At 36.3% G+C, this 12,150-nt stretch overlaps 1 protein-coding gene across 3 annotated transcripts in view; it reads right to left on the bottom strand.

The window, feature by feature from the left end:
- LOC128232523 (potassium channel subfamily K member 18-like) overlaps window positions 1-12,150 on the bottom strand; it is a 115,299-nt gene that overhangs the window by 23,703 nt on the left and 79,446 nt on the right. Inside the window, exon 2 of one of the 3 annotated variants that reach the window (XM_052946114.1) lies at window positions 6,188-6,267. The exons of the other annotated variants lie outside the window; for them this stretch is intronic. The gene's annotated coding sequence lies outside the window, so the exon portion shown is untranslated. The remainder of the gene's footprint in view (window positions 1-6,187; window positions 6,268-12,150) is intronic. 3 annotated transcript variants of the gene reach the window in all.

The following is a 12,150-nucleotide window of genomic DNA, read 5'->3' as shown; positions in this document are numbered from 1 at the left end:
CATGCGTTCCCTTAAATTCACACTTTCTCGTGCCTGCCTTGAAAAAATGTATATATGCTTCATAAGACCGCTTTTGGAGTATGGGGACGTTATCTGGAACAACTGTAGTGCTAACTTACAGAGTGAACTCGATGCAATTCAGACCGAAAAAGCGAGGATAGTTACCGGTGCCACTAAGATGTGAAACATACAGGGTCTTATGGCTGATATGAAGTTGGATACCCTTGCAATTTGAAGAAAACAAAAACAAAGGCTTGTTCTTCTTTATAATATGAGTAAAGGCATGACACCCGAATATCAATCGTCGTTGATTCCCACCCAGTCTCAGGTCAGATATCCACGTAGAAACTCTGAAAACGTTCCCCTACCAGTTTGTCGCACCCAGTCATATGCGTCATCATTTCTTAGTGCTACAGTCCGAGATTGAAAGTCCCTGCCAATAGCAACAAGACACTCGGAAACAGTCCACTCTCTTAAAAAACTTCAAACACACTCAACAAAACCATCTCCACTTTACAATGTCGGTTCGCGCCGCAACAAAATCATGCATTGTCGTCCGAGACTTGGGTGTAGTTCGCTTAACCATGATCTTCACAGAAAAATATCAGTGCCTCTCCTTTATGTACATGCACCGCAATTGAAGATGCTTCCCATTTCCTCATGATATGCCCTTTATACTCCACCCAGAGACAACGATGTTTCAATGACCTTCCTTGTGCACCAACCATTCATACTTTACTTTCCGGTTACGATCGCTTAACTTTTGAACAAAACAAGGACATATTTCTGTGTGTGTAGATGTTTATATCAAGTTCAATGAGATTCGATGCTTGACCTGGTCTGTTCGGATAGCGTTCGGTGTCGGGAGCAGTGTGTCATGCATGAGATGATTAACCTATTATGTAGCTACATGTGTTAGAAATGATAACAGTATATAAGCAAGTATATCACGCATTTTATTTCAAGCATCTTGATCAGATTTGAATATTATACGTTTATTGAAATTAATAACTATTAGGAAAGGAATTTACATAAGTTTCTAGTAACTTGTTTTCAAATCCTTATTATTTGTATTGTTATTAAAATACCTTGTATATGCAAATTCGAAATAAATACTGTTTAAACTAATTCACCAAATACCATAATATCTCGTGTTGATTTGTAACATTCATGATGAGTTTTGAATACTTCAGTTGAAAATTAACAACTATACTATTATCCTCCAAACCACATACCCCAGAGCTTAACAATACTATAGGTGTGATCATAGCATAAAATAAATCGAGTTGTAGATCAACATAAAAAAAACAATGACCTTGATTTTCTATGAAAAGAGTACATGATATTGCGAGCTTGGTCACACAAAAGTTTTTTCGTTTCACTAACCTTGGTGTTATAATTGAAACAGACACCCAGGCATCTGAAGTTATCAACTACGTCCAATTTGTTTTTGTTTTTTTAAAAATCTGATAGATTCCTACATTTTTCCTTAAGAGAATATAGCAATTTTTATTTTATTGTAATTGACTTCTTATTCAACTGGTTACAATAACACTACTTGGCATTTTAAGCACATTGTACATAAGAGGCTTATTCTGACAAAAAACAGTGTCATTAGCATACAAAAACAAATGTGAGAGTACCATACACGATTGAGAAAATTATTGTGTCGAAATATTGAAAACGCACACCAGGAAGGAAACAGAATTTGACTGATCACTCGATTTACTATATCGCATTATAAAATAAACAGTATGTTAAAAATTATTTGATATTTCTTTATACAGGATCATTTTCGTTGACACCGAACAGTATACCTTAGCATTTGTGCTTACGTTGCAGTTTTTGTTTACGCATATTTTCTCTTCTGCGACAACGTGTCAACATGCAAAGGATTTACACACATAATAAACGAATTGTATTTGCAATAAGGCTACCAGACCATGTAAGCAGGGAACGATACATTTACATTGTATATCAATAAAACATGCACAAATTTGCTAAGCATTATTTTCATCTACGATAAAGATACACAATAATAGAGTTTATACGGTGTCAGCATAGAAAAACAGTCACCGCAATGCTTAAGTGATATTTGTGATATTTAGAAAACTACATATTCACACTTGAAAAGCTAATTTTTGTCTTCCTTGATGCTCAAAATAAATGAATTGCCGTTGGGTGCAATCTTACTGGACGTCTAGATATTACACTTAATGACAGTTTGATCAACATATTCCTGTAATCAATGCTAAAAGAAACCTTTCAATAACAATTCTTCGTTCAATAATTGTTTAAGTAAAGAAACAACATGCACCAGAATAGTTTAAGCGAGTGCACGATTGAATAAACTAGAATAACTTTCCTCTTACACGACAATCACGAGCAATCGGGGAACTCTTATTGTATAAAGAAACACATATGTTATAACATTTTCTCCCATCCCAGATAAGTCGATCCAATAATTAGGCTTTATGAAGGGAAAAAAAATTAAAAAGTACCCGTATGGAACTATTTTTTCACTAAGCACAAATTCAAGCGTAAAAAGACATTCCTAGTATATTTTGTTTAACTGAGGTTGGAGAAATAGCATCTACAATGGCCGCTCGTGTAAGATCCCAACCCTCGCACAAGGTGGTTTGCGGAAACTCGGTAACCACAAAAACCTACGCTCGGGTTGGGATGAACATTTCTTACACGAGCGGTCATCCAGGATTGTTTGATCAAGATCATTCAGCGCCGGTGCTCGATCAGACGCTCCAGCAAAAACCTGTTCCAGTAAAACAGCTGGTAAACAATTGAGTTAACAATATATCTATCCATGATATATACTTATATATTGATATAAATAAATATTTTGGCGTATTTCAGGATAACTCTGTGTTTGCAAAAACCTACTCATTTATATATTAATAATCGTTTTTAAAAGGACATTTTGCGCACTTTATAATACAAATGTTATGTGTATGAGAACAGTATTGCCTTCGATAACATAAAATCAGAATCTAAGATAATATAATTTCATTTTGTAAGGTTTCGGACGGAGCTATTGTATTTCATGCAGTTTCATAACTTCAGCAATTAAGGGACATTTAAACAAGGTCTTTGTTACATGTTCGGCTACTGGGCCTGTCTATGCCTTTGTTACATGTTCGGCTACTGGGCATGTCTATGTCTTTGTTACATGTTCGGCTACTGGGCATGTCTATGTCTTTGTTACATGTTCGGCTACTGGGCCTGTCTATGCCTTTGTTACATGTTCGGCTACTGGGCCTGTCTATGCCTTTGTTACATGTTCGGCTACTGGGCATGTCTATGTCTTTGTTACATGTTCGGCTACTGGGCATGTCTATGTCTTTGTTACATGTTCGGCTACTGGGCATGTCTATGCCTTTGTTACATGTTCGGCTACTGGGCATGTCTATGTCTTTGTTACATGTTCGGCTACTGGGTCTGTCTATGTCTTTGTTACATGTTCGGCTACTGGGCCTGTCTATGCCTTTGTTACATGTTCGGCTACTAGGCCTGTCTATGCCTTTGTTACATGTTCGGCTACTGGGCCTGTCTATGTCTTTGTTACATGTTCGGCTACTGGGCCTGTCTATGTCTTTGTTACATGTTCGGCTACTGGGCCTGTCTATGCCTTTGTTACATGTTCGGCTACTGGGCCTGTCTTTGTTACATGTTCGGCTACTGGGCATGTCTATGTCTTTGTTACATGTTCGGCTACTGGGCATGTCTATGTCTTTGTTACATGTTCGGCTACTGGGCATGTCTATGTCTTTGTTACATGTTCGGCTACTGGGCATGTCTATGCTTTTGTTACATGTTCGGCTACTGGGTCTGTCTATGCTTTTGTTACATGTTCGGCTACTGGGCCTGTCTATGTCTTTGTTACATGTTCGGCTACTGGGCCTGTCTATGTCTTTGTTACATGTTCGGCTACTGGGCCTGTCTATGTCTTTGTTACATGTTCGGCTACTGGGCCTGTCTATGTCTTTGTTACATGTTCGGCTACTGGGCCTGTCTATGTCTTTGTTACATGTTCGGCTACTGGGCCTGTCTATGTCTTTGTTACATGTTCGGCTACTGGGCCTGTCTATGTCTTTGTTACATGTTCGGCCACTGGGCCTGTCTATGTCTTTGTTACATGTTCGGCTACTGGGCCTGTCTATGTCTTTGTTACATGTTCGGCTACTGGGCCTGTCTATGTCTTTGTTACATGTTCGGCTACTGGGCCTGTCTATGTCTTTGTTACATGTTCGGCTACTGGGCCTGTCTATGTCTTTGTTACATGTTCGGCTACTGGGCATGTCTATGTCTTTGTTACATGTTCGGCTACTGGGCCTGTCTATGTCTTTGTTACATGTTCGGCTACTGGGCATGTCTATGTCTTTGTTACATGTTCGGCTACTGGGCATGTCTATGTCTTTGTTACATGTTCGGCTACTGGGCATGTCTATGTCTTTGTTACATGTTCGGCTACTGGGCCTGTCTATGTCTTTGTTACATGTTCGGCTACTGGGCCTGTCTATGTCTTTGTTACATGTTCGGCTACTGGGCATGTCTATGTCTTTGTTACATGTTCGGCTACTGGGCCTGTCTATGACTTTGTTACATGTTCGGCTACTGGGCCTGTCTATGCCTTTGTTACATGTTCGGCTACTGGGCCTGTCTATGCCTTTGTTACATGTTCGGCTACTGGGCCTGTCTATGCCTTTGTTACATGTTCGGCTACTGGGCCTGTCTATGTCTTTGTTACATGTTCGGCTACTGGGCCTGTCTATGTCTTTGTTACATGTTCGGCTACTGGGCCTGTCTATGTCTTTGTTACATGTTCGGCTACTGGGCCTGTCTATGTCTTTGTTACATGTTCGGCTACTGGGCCTGTCTATGACTTTGTTACATGTTCGGCCACTGGGCCTGTCTATGTCTTTGTTACATGTTCGGCCACTGGGCCTGTCTATGTCTTTGTTACATGTTCGGCCACTGGGCCTGTCTATGTCTTTGTTACATGTTCGGCTACTGGGCCTGTCTATGTCTTTGTTACATGTTCGGCTACTGGGCCTGTCTATGCCTTTGTTACATGTTCGGCTACTGGGCCTGTCTATGTCTTTGTTACATGTTCGGCTACTGGGCCTGTCTATGTCTTTGTTACATGTTCGGCTACTGGGCCTGTCTATGCCTTTGTTACATGTTCGGCTACTGGGCCTGTCTATGCCTTTGTTACATGTTCGGCTACTGGGCCTGTCTATGCCTTTGTTACATGTTCGGCCACTGGGCCTGTCTATGTCTTTGTTACATGTTCGGCCACTGGGCCTGTCTATGTCTTTGTTACATGTTCGGCTACTGGGCATGTCTATGCCTTTGTTACATGTTCGGCTACTGGGCCTGTCTATGCCTTTGTTACATGTTCGGCTACTGGGCCTGTCTATGTCTTTGTTACATGTTCGGCTACTGGGCCTGTCTATGTCTTTGTTACATGTTCGGCTACTGGGCCTGTCTATGTCTTTGTTACATGTTCGGCTACTGGGCCTGTCTATGTACTTTATGTAAATTTATATACATATCACTAGCAGATCTTTTAAACATATAATTGCCTTTCAACATGGATTCTATTATATTGATATAATATCCCAACTAGCTTTAATTATTTTTTTTATTTTTTTATTATTAGTGTTTAATGACCTTTTCAATAAGTTATTTGAATAGTCTTTGTTATAAAAAAAAATCCATTTATAAAAAAGGTCAATACCATATCAATATTTCTTCCATTATTTTTTCAACTGCTTTCACGGAAATTAGTTTGGATTACCAGTTGTGTAAATTCAACCTGATTAGAACAAAAAATTGCGAACCTATAGATCGACATAGCCGTATTTCATTTGAAAGGAACCCCATGATTCCTATTAGCCGCACAGTCTATCAATATATTGAATTATAATATGATTTTAAAACCAAAATGATTGATAAATTTCACGTTTATCTCATAAATCGATAAGCAAGGCTAATAAAACATCACATTTTTGTGATGAGTCGACAACAGGTGGATTTTAAAGGGGTTCACGAAGTAAAACAAGTGTTGATAAAACATAGCGAACATGCAAACGTTTTGGATCCATTTCAAATGGAGGTTGAAGGCCTTATAAAACCCATAAGAACAAAATATAAATGAATTAAAACTTACTTCAAAGAATTCTTTCCGTGTGATGACATGATAGCATGGCAGTGAAGGGAGGGGAATGGTAAACATTATAATACAATGACCTGAAACCATAAAACATAGAACATAATTCCTTGCTTTTGTTGATCATTGTATCATATCTCTATTTATTTAAACTGATATCTCATAGTTCTGGAATATTATATTTCCAATAATGTTATCATATATCGGGAGGAAAACGTTTTGATTGAGAATTATTGTTATAAGATATTTTGAAAGTAATTGTTTTGCTATGCACTTTACCAGCGAATAGGGCGAACTATACTAGCTATTTGGAAGCAATATTTATATTTTATCGGCTGGTGAAAAGCAATACTCCATTACAATAATCTGTATCTCGCCTGCTATCTACAGTGTTCATGCTTTTTGGACTAAATAAGAACCTTTGTTTCTTTTGATTCATGGCAATGTACGCATTGGTTGTGACTAGATGATTTTTAAACCTCATGGAATCAAGGAAAATGCATCTCCTAAATTATGTTTTTTTTAAATAACCTATATTTTAACATGAATTTCCATGCCATTCAGTCTGTGTTGAAAAGGATTTTTTAAACAGGAAGGTTGTGGTATGGGTTGTTTTTGGATGAACAGCAAGCTATATGTCGCACAAATGCTATCCCGCTTAAATGACACAACACTCGCTGAAGCCACACGTATTAATCGTAAATTTAACCAAATGTATTACTCATTTGCCTATAGCCGATTTCTGCACGTAAGTCAATTGATTCTTCTTGTTCCATCAATTCATACAGAGAACTGTTATTCTAAACTTCGAAATAACTTCAACGCTCACGTGAGGTTACATGTTGGTGTCGTGAATCGAGTAAACGAAACCAATACAATTCTAGAAGCATTATCTGTATATTTATATGTTTAACTGTGTCAACGTCATTCAATCGTATTCTGAATTTTTTATCAGAATTACCAAGCATAAAAGATGGCCCTGTGATGAAAGTTTATTTTATACATTTCATTTTTGTGAGTCATTGGCGTATAACATTAAAATAAAAAAGAAACATTTTTTTTTTACTTTTACCATTTCGGAAAAAAAGTGCTTGTAATGTATAGCTAATGATTAATTTTGCCGGAAAACCATGAGAAAAGCAGTTATTTGACATCTTATATCTCCATGTCTTAAGGTTAAGATTTGTGTAAAGCCTCTCCCCAAACTTGGTCAATATTATCCTTTATCTTACAGATATGATTGTTTTGGCACCGCTTTGAGTAAGGCTTCAGCATAATGCTGATGTTATTATGCTATGAATAAAAGATAATGTTACAAAACATATGTTCAAAAGAAACGCATGTCTGAGACTTTCTTGGCTTTTTGAATCCATCTAGATTTAATCGGGAAGATATATACAATATACTTGGGGTGCACTCTTGAAGAATAGGGCCAGAAATAATGTTATTCATTGCAAGTAATTTTAATTAATGTTGACATACAGTTCAATTAAACAGTTCATGGCCTTTAGAAGTCCATGTCTTATAAACGCAGTCCCGAAAAATTGTGGAACTCGCAGTTGCATGCTATTTGTTTATAGGAATATAACACAATGTGTCTTCAATAAATGTGCTATGAGATCCAATCTTTGTAAACGAATAGTTACTCTTCACTATGCAACATATTTTTTCTGGTATTCTGTCCTGGAAGTATGGGCAAGTGTGTCCATTTTGCCGCCTTCGACACATAGCTTAATATCGTACATCATCCATGTATCATGTTTTCTAATTATGAGATAGTTTACGAGATTAAACATAGATCCAATTGGGATGTTTATGTTCGTGCTAAGTACTACTGACACTATCGGTCGTGGAATTCAATTGTGTGAATTTATAACTGCAATCAAGGTATCTGATCGGCGCCAAGGACCCAAATGTTCCTGAGGGCAGGCAGCCTAGTCTCAACAACAACATCTCCCATGGTAAAACTGCTTATATCACAGTATACCAGCTTGTGAATATTCCACAGTGAATACAAGAGTACGTTATTAAACACTAATCTGACCAATTTTGATACTTTTTATAACAATATAAGCTACAAAAGCTTACACCACTGACTCTTATTAAATAATTTTAATATTGGGTAATGGTGAGTTTTTGTCCGAGGACATATGTTGGCATCTAAGCGTTGAATTTTATTTCGAATCCAGCTCATTAACCGGTGTAATTCCCGTGTGTATATACTGGTTATGCCGCAACTTACAACATTTACATTTTGCAAAATCTTGCCTAAGTGTTAAGCTTGTATGTGTTGTACTGTACATTTGTGTTGTCCTAGCGTATTTAAATATCGTATGCGGATTGTATTTTGTCACAATGCAAGTTCACTTAAATTATATTTAAAACTGGTTGAGATGTAAATTGTTGTAGTGCTTGACCTATATGAATACTCAGTTTGAAACATTAAAATGACTTCGTCGAGCAATGTTGGATAACTGTCTTTTAATTATTGTAACGCACCTTAAAGAAGAAGGCACTGTTGCTCCGGCGTGATTCATTCATTTGCATATGATGTCTGTATTTGGTACTTGAACTATATTATTTGTGTACTTTATACGTCATTGTATTCAAATAAATGCCGATATCGGAATATATTTCTGATTTGAAAACAAGTGAAATATTGTAAGTTCTTACACTGGAACAACACAATTTCTGTTTCTTTGGGCTTATTTTCGGAGATTTATTTGTATTTTATTTCGTTTTTCTGAAAAAAACAACACTTTTTGAATACCCCTTTGCTACTACCAGTGGGACGCCCCTCACTCACAGTTTAAATCACCGATGACATAGACTGTCGTTCCTACTCAGTTAACTTTTACTAATGCATAAAACTCCATATTCCCCGAAAAGCGTGAAAGACGTTTTTGAATTGCAGATTAAACACAAGATTCTTCGTCATCATTGGTCGACCGTCATCATACAACAGCAACATATAACACATTAATTACACTAGCTTTATTAGTAAATGTTCGGGAAACCGCCTCCTAACAGAAGGTGAAACAGGAGGTTTATTATTATAAGCTAGCTATGAGTATTCAACCTGACTGATATATGGCGAAACATTTCTTGAAGCATGAGATGGGATAACACTATACTAGTATTTAAAACAATGGGATTTATAGGTACAAACCCCGTGACCAAAAGTTGAGACAAATATAACTATATATTTGAATGTTCTTAAGCTGATTCAACCAAATTCAATTGTTAATACCGGTATTTATCACCAAAATACCCAAACATAAACTATATTCTGGATGGATATCGATGTTGCTAAGTAAATATAGCTGACGACATATGTACATCAATTTACGGATTATCTCTTACGAGGCCTATAGGCGAATTCCAACATTGATTTTTTTAAGTTTTTATATGTATTTATAACGTGCTTGCACTGTATTGCACTGTTTTAGATCCCCATGTCCTAAGGTAAAAGTTGCATAAAGCCCTTCCTCTACTTGGCAAACTTACAATAGCGCTTGTTTCTGGCCCAGCCTTGGGAAAGGTTTACGTGTACTTATGACATCATTATGCTATGAATAAAATATATTTTTACGAGGCAGATTTTCAAAGGAAACATACACTCTCAGACTATCTTGGCTTTCTGAATCCATCGATATTTAAATTGGAGGATATATGCAATATAATTGGTTTGTCATCGTAAATAAAGAAGAAGGCTAGAATATTATTCATCGTATATATTTTATAAAAGTTTACAGATACAGTCCACAAACAATAATGTCATGGCATTACGCATATGTTTTAAAAAATTGTTCCGACGGAATGAGATAAACAAGCAGTTTTAAGTTTGTTTTATCGGATCATAAAATGCAGGTGTCTGAAATAAATATTTTATGAACATTCATCAACATGAGTTGAAGGCTAAAAAGTTTTTAGAAATATTCACAACATACGAGGTTTCGAGATGACGGAAAACAAATACTACCTATGTATTGGGAAATAATGTACAAACTCTCACCTACGTATTCACACATTCATGTGTTTCATGATTTAGAATTAATAACAAATGCCTTTTTTTTAAATTTCAAACAATTACCTTTTTTTCAGTATTCGCCATGTGCAATTGCTGGTAAAACGGTATTTAACCCTTTGCATGCTGGGTAAATTGTCGTCTGCTCGAAAATGTCGTCTGGTTTATTCTAAATTTCTTTCAATTTACTTAAAACTTTGGGGATATATTGACTGAGTGGCAAACAGCTTGGAACCTGACCAGGCGCCGAGTTACTCGGTGTCTGGTCTGGTTTCCAAGCTGTTTACAAAGCCTTTAAAATTGCCATCAGCAGCCTAAGGGTTAATTAAAAAAAAATAGCCAACACTGTTGCAACAGGGAACTATAAGCAAACACATTTGCAATGATAAATATGCAGTCTGTTTAAATCAAATTCTTCACCTTTGCGACATAATTGACTAGTGTATATGTCATATGGATAAGCATGCACGTGCATATATATTTTGACGATCTTCGACCAATACATTTGTACTTTATTTATAAATTATGTTTTCTGTGTACGAGATAGTTTACAAGAGCCAACATAGCTCCAACTAGGATATTTATGTTTGTGTTATGTACTACTGGCACTATTTGTCGTGGAATTTAATTGTGTGAATCTATAACTGCAATCAAGGTATCTCTGATCGTCAATAAAAGCTCCTGTGGCAGGCGGTGCAGTCTCAACAACACAACAGGGTCCCGTATTCAATATACACGAGTAAATCCTTAGATACATGTACAGTTTGCATGTATGAACATTTTTTAAGAATCCCTTACCTACCAAACATATGCTGTTCGAAGTGTTTTCATAATTTATGAGTATGTTGGACTCTTGAAGAGAAGGTTAAGGTGAATGTTAAGGGTACAAGATTGTCAATTAATGGTTCAGTTAGTCATATTTCCAGTTAAAATCAAAACCTCAGGTAAAATTTGACTGCTTCATTCTAAAACATTTATAATTTCTCGAAAACTTGACAAATCTCTTGAAGAACGAAAATGGCTGTTTGGGAACCTAAATTAGAGGATAAAATAATTCTGGATACTTAGGGGAAGAAGAAGGGAAACTAAGGTTAATTTACGGGTTAAATAATGGGTTGATAATAACTCTGTTGTTATGCAAGTTCACTGTTTAAGATTGTTTCCCGTTCAACATAGTTGGCATCTGAATGATAAATTCTGTTCCAACTACATCCAGCCAGGCTCCTATCACTTTGACATTTCCTATTATCATACTTCTTTAGATTTTCACCAAAGATTAGAATTATTTAGCAATTGTGTCTATTCCCTTTTGATATCAGTGAATAAGTAATTAAATACTTTAAATAAAGATCTTGCGTGTAAGTTCTTGGTATTGAACTTGCTTGATTTATTATGAACATATTTGCAAAATACAGAAGTTGTTAATTTATCACCCAATGCATAACTTCTAACCATTATTTTTCAACTACGAAACATATAGAAACTGATATAGTATTTCAAAGTATGGAATATTTAATTGAATTTCAGAAAAATACAAATTCACTCTTGAAAATACGGTGGCAGTGAGGTTACATACATAACTAAAGCGCTAAATCGACTTACTAACTCATTAAATTAAAACTACGTACGTATGTCATTAAAACGAAATTTCAGGTTTTACTAATAATGGGTATAACTGATAACATAATTCACCAGTTTCTAGTGTTTACTTTTTGAATCTTTCATTATAATGAATGGATCATGTGTGTGCTAAGACTCACAGTTAGTAACTTTTTGCATAACGAGTAACTAAGTAATCATGGCGAGATACGTAGGTCCTTTTAATGCGATCAAATAATTTCTATTCTCTACTTCACTTCTATGCCAACGTATGGAAAGCTAATTGTCTCTTAAATAAATATTTTGCCAATTATATTCAATGTTGAATTTACTTGAC

This window comes from Mya arenaria, chromosome 4 (genome assembly GCF_026914265.1).
Source record: "Mya arenaria isolate MELC-2E11 chromosome 4, ASM2691426v1".
Taxonomy (NCBI): domain Eukaryota; kingdom Metazoa; phylum Mollusca; class Bivalvia; order Myida; family Myidae; genus Mya; species Mya arenaria.
The sequence above is the reverse complement of the archived record's forward strand: the minus strand, read 5'-3'. Positions and strand labels throughout refer to the sequence as shown.